Source organism: Salvelinus sp. IW2-2015, linkage group LG18 (genome assembly GCF_002910315.2).
Source record: "Salvelinus sp. IW2-2015 linkage group LG18, ASM291031v2, whole genome shotgun sequence".
Classification (NCBI taxonomy): Eukaryota; Metazoa; Chordata; class Actinopteri; order Salmoniformes; family Salmonidae; genus Salvelinus; species Salvelinus sp. IW2-2015.
Genome location: NC_036858.1, coordinates 66,305,100 through 66,310,773, shown reverse-complemented (window position 1 = coordinate 66,310,773; position 5,674 = coordinate 66,305,100). Strand labels below are relative to the sequence as shown.

At 53.1% G+C, this 5,674-nt stretch overlaps 2 protein-coding genes across 2 annotated transcripts in view; both read right to left on the bottom strand.

Moving 5' to 3' along the window:
• LOC139029187 (gelsolin-related protein of 125 kDa-like) overlaps window positions 1-5,674 on the bottom strand; it is a 36,855-nt gene that overhangs the window by 26,824 nt on the left and 4,357 nt on the right. The gene's annotated exons all lie outside the window — the stretch shown is intronic.
• The window catches only part of LOC111977999 (zinc finger protein 135-like), a 29,373-nt gene continuing 25,517 nt past the window's right edge, over window positions 1,819-5,674 (bottom strand). The window contains exon 2 of the mRNA XM_024007759.2: window positions 1,819-2,621. The gene's annotated coding sequence lies outside the window, so the exon portion shown is untranslated. The remainder of the gene's footprint in view (window positions 2,622-5,674) is intronic.

Here is a 5,674-nt window from a genome sequence, read left to right as displayed (position 1 = left end):
CATAACACAGCCCACAACATAACACAACTCTCCACATAACACAGCCACAACATAACACAACTCCTCCACATAACACAGCCCACAACATAACACAACTCCTCCACATAACACAGCCCACAACATAACAGCCAAACATAACACAGTCCTCCACATAACACAGCCCACAACATAACACAGCCACAACTAAACACAGCCCACAACATAACACAGCTCCTCCACATAACAACTCAGCCACAACATAACACAGCACACAACATACACAGCCCACAACATAAACAGCCCCCAACATAACACCAGCCCACAACATAACACAGCTCCTCCACATAACACAGCCCACAACATAACACAGCCCACAACATAACACAGCCCACAACATAACACAACGCCACAACATAACACAGCCCACAACACATAACACACTCCCACATAACACAGCCACACATAAACAGCCACAACATAACACAGCCCCACATAACACAACTCTCCACATAACACAGCCCACAACAATAAACAGCCCACAACAATAACACAACTCCTCCACATAACACACGCCCACAACATAAACACAATGCCCCACATAACACAGCCCACAACATAACACAGCCCACAACATACACAGCCACAACCATAACACAGCCCACAACATAACACAGCCACAACACCACAACATAAACAGCCACAACATAACAACAGCCCACAACATAACACAGCCCACACATAACACAGCATCCTCCACATAACACAGCCCACAACATACAACACAGCCCACAACATAACACAGCCCACAAATAACACAACTCCCCAACATAACACAGCCCACACATAACACAGCCCACAACATAACACAAGTCCTCCCAACATAGCAGAGCACTAACACAAACCTAATACACACACACCGTAAGCATACCAATCCATAACCGACTTTTAAAAAGACATGTCCAAAAGCTGGCTAATCAATGTGTGAACAGTATACTACTTTTTTTGGTCTGTCTGATCTGTAATGTGTCTATTATGTAATTGTATGATTGTATTATGTTAATTACACAGTAGGGACCAATGGAAATACGTCCCTACGACTTTATTGTGCAATTCCCGGTCACTTTAGAAAATAATTCAATACTCATGACTTATTTCCACATCGTACACACATTTTTGTATGTACCCCTTTGCTCCCTACCTGAATTCAACAATGGATTAAACAACAACAAAACAACAAAAATCCACTGTTTTTGGACATTTATGCACATTAATTAAAAATGAAATACAAAAATATCTTAATTTAACATAACTATGCATCATTTGTGGCCTGCTTGGAGGGTCATTTTGCAGGGCTTTCTTCTGGAGTGCTTCTCCTTACACAAAGGGCAGAGGTAGCGGTCTGGCTGGGTTGTTGCCCTCCTACGGCCTCCCTCCGCACGTTCTGATGTATGGCTGTTCTTCCTGGTGCTGCCTCCATGCTCTGTGGGGGGTCTGTGGACACTACGCTGACAGAACAAACAAAGCAAGGCAACTTCTTGCCACAGCAGCCGGGCATGGATTGTGCCAATCGCTGGATGAGCCTGGCAAACTAACCTGAAGCCACTTTGTGTGTGGGTTGTAGACCTCCGTCTCATGCTAAAAAACAAAAACAATACCCACTCTAGCCGACTTAGAGTGAAAGCACAGCCAGCTATTCAAAGTGACCAAACATCAGCCAGGAAGGCATAGGAACTGAGGAATTGTGGTCTGTGGTCACCACCTGCAGAACCATCTTTATTGGGGTGGTCCTTGCTAATTGCTATAATTTCCACCCTTTTGTCTATTCCATTTGCATCACCAAGCTGCTTGGCGATGGTCTTGTAGCCCATTCCAGCCTTGTGTAAGTCTACAATCTTGTCCCTGACATCCTTGGAGAGCTCTTTGGTCTTGGCCATGGTGGAGAGTTTGGAATCTGATTGATTGATTACAAACTGAGATTAGGAGCACTCCCTTTAAGAGTGTGCTCCTAATCTCAGCTCGTTACCTGTATAAAAGACACCTGGGAGCCAGAAATCTTTCTGATTGAGAGGGGGTCAAATACTTATTTCCCTCATTAAAATGCAAATCAATTTATAACATTTTTGACATGTGTTTTTCTGGATTTTTTTGTTTGTTATTCTGTCTCTCACTGTTCAAATAAACCTACCATTAAAATTATAGACTGATCATTTCTTTGTCAGTGGGCAAACGTACAAAATCAGCAGGGGATTTCAACAACTTAAAGGAAAAGAGAAAAATCAGAACCATTCTCAGTCAAAGACAACAGTGAGAACAAAGCCTCTGTATTCTCTCATGTGATTCCAGGTCCTCTAACACCACACAGCCCATTCAGAAACGCTTGATGATGAGTTGGTTATCTGAATCAGCTGGGCACAAACCAAAACCTGCACCCAGAAAACACATCCACAAACACAATCCTTTATAATACATGCAGTAGGGAAAACACTGGAAAGTCAATACACAGAGTCTCTGGGGACTACTGTCCCACCATGTATTGGGCCTTCATCAGTCTACATCTGTCCTATGTCCCACTGTTCAACAGCTTTTATCTGTCCTATGTCCCACTGTTCAGCCTATATCTGTCCTATGTCCTACTGTTCAGCCTATAYCTGTCCTATTTCCCACTGTTCAACAGCTTTTATCTGTCCTATGTTTTATCCTTATCTCCTGTGTGTATTCTCTCATGTCTTCTCATGTGTCCTAACCAGGCAAAACTCTTTTTACATTGGAAGCAGTGGTAGGGCTTCTCCCCTGTGTGTATTCTCTCATGCTCTTTCAGGTGTTCGTTCCGGTTAAAACTCTTTCCACACTGGGAGCAGTGATGAGGTTTTTCCCCCGTGTGTGTTCTCTCATGTCTTTTCAGGCACCCTGATGCGAAGAAACTCTTTCCACACTGGAAGCATTGGAAAGATTTATCACCTGTGTGTATTCTCTCATGCACTTTCAGGTCCCCTAACTGGTTAAAACCCTTTACACAGTGGGGGCAGTGGTACAGCTTCTCTTTCTTCTCCACTGTGTGTATTCTTTCATGCTCTTTGAGGGATTCTTTCCGGTTAAAACTCTTTCCACACTGGGAGCAGTGATGAGGTCGTTACCTGACACGGGCACCGGACTAAGGACCGACCGTGTACTCACTGAATGGCACCGGGACCCTGTGTTACCTGAAGCGGGCACCGGGACCCCGGGTTACTGAACGGGCACCGGGTTACCTGAACGGGCACCGGGTTACCTGAACGGGCACCGGGACCCCGGGTTACCTGAACGGGCCACCGGGTTACCTGAACGGGCCAAGCCGGTCTGAACCCCGGTACCTGAACGGGTCGGCTTACTAACCAGGACCGCGGGTTACCTTGAACGGGCACCGGGACCCAGGTTACCTGAACGGGAACCCGGGGTATCTGAACGGCACCGGGACCCCGTGTTACCTGAACGGGCACCGGGGACACGCGTGTTACCTGAACGGGCACCGGGACCCCGTGTTACCTGAACGGGCACCGGGACCCCGTGTTACCTGAACGGGCACCGGGACCCGTCGTTTACTGAACGGGCACCGGACCGTGGTTACCTGAACGGGCACCGGGAAACCGTGTTACCTGAACGGGCACCGGAACCCCGGTTACCTGAACGGGCCCGGAACCCGTTACGAGACCGGGACCCAGGTTACCTGACGGGCACCGGGTACCTGAACGGGCACCGGGACCCCGTGTTAACCTGAACGGGACCGCCCGTGTTACCTGAACGGGCACCGGGTTACCTTGAACGGGCACCGGGACCCCGTGTACCTGAACGGGCACCGGGTTACCTGAACGGGCACCGGGACCCCGTGTTACCTGAACGGGCACCGGGACCCCGTGTTACCTGAAACGGGCACCGGGACCCCGTGTTACCTGAACGGGCACCGTGTTACCTGAACGGGCACCGGGACCCCGTGTTACCTGAACGGCGCACCGGGCCCCGTGTTACCTGAAAGGGCACCGGGACCCCCGTGTTACCTGAACGGGCACGGGACCCGTGTTACTGAACGGCACCGGACCCCGTGTTACCTGAACGGGCCCGGGACCCGTGTTTACCTGAACGGGCACCGGGACCCGTGTTACCTGAACGGGCACCGGGACCCGTGTTACTGAACGGGCACCGGACCCCGTGTTTACCATGAACGGGCACGGGACCCCGTGTTACCTGAACGGCACCGGGACCCCGTGTTACCTGAACGGGCACGGGACCCGTGTTACCTGAACGGGCACCGGGACCCCGTGTTACCTGAACGGGCACCGGAACCCCGGTTACCTGAACGGGCACCGGAAGCCCCATGTTACCTGAACGGGCACCGGGACCCCAGGTTACCTGAACGGGCACCGGGTTACCTGAACGGGCACGGACCCCGTGTTCCCTGAACGGGCACCGGGACCCCGTGTTACCTGACGGGCACCGGGTTACCTGAACGGGCACCGGGACCCCGTGTTACCTGAAACGGCACCGGGTTACCTGAACGGGCACCGGGACCAGTGTTACCTGAAGCAGGCCACCCGGGACCCGTGTTACCTGAACGGGCACCGGGACCCGTGTTACCTGAACGGGCACCGGGACCCCGTGTTTACCTGAACAGGCACCGGGACCCCCCCGTGTTACCTGAACGGGCAACCGGGACCCCCGTGTTACCTGAACGGGCACCGGACCCGTGTACTGAAACGGGCACCGGAACCCCGGGTTACCTGAACGGGCACCGGAACCCCGTGTTACCTGAACGGGCACCGGGACCCCAGGTTACCTGAACGGGCACCGGTTACCTGAACGGGCACCGGAACCCCGTGTTACCTGAATGGGCACCGGGACCCTGTTGTTTACCTGAACGGGCACCGGGACCCGGGTTACCTGAACGGGCACCGGGTTACCTGAACGGGCACCGGGTTACCTGAACGGGCACCGGGTTACCTGAACGGCACCGGGACCCCGGGTTACCTGAACGGGCACCGGGTTACCTGAACGGGCACGGGACCCCGGGTTACCTGAACGGGCACCGGGACCCCGGGTTACCTGAACGGGACCGGGACCCTAGGTTACCTGAACGGGACCCCGGGTTACCTGAACGGGCACCGGGACCCGTGTACCTGAACCGGGCACCGGGACCCCGGGTTACCTGAACGAGCACCGGGACCCCGGGTTTACCTGAACGGGCACCGGGACACCTGAACGGGCACCGGGACCCGGGTTACCTGAAATGGGACCCCGGTTACCTGAACGAGCACCGGGACCCGTGTTACCTGAACGAGCACTGGTACCCCGGGTTACCTGAACGGGCACCGGGACCCCGGGTTACCTGAAACGAGCACCGGGACCCCGGGTTACCTGAACGGGCACCGGGACACCTGAAACGGGCACCGGGACCCGGGTTACCTGAAATGGGACCCCGGGTTACCTGAACGAGCACCGGGACCCCGTGTTACCTGAACGAGCACTGGTACCCCGGGTTACCTGAACGGGCACCGGGACCCCGGGTTACCTGAACGAGAGCATCAGAAGGTCCTTGAGTATCGGTTCCTGTCCAGCCCCGTTAACGTGATTGCTGTGCTTCATTAGAACTGTAAGCAGCAGTCATCGTTACAGTACTGACCTTCATCCAGTAGTGTCCAGAAAAGTAGTCATCGTTATCAAGTAC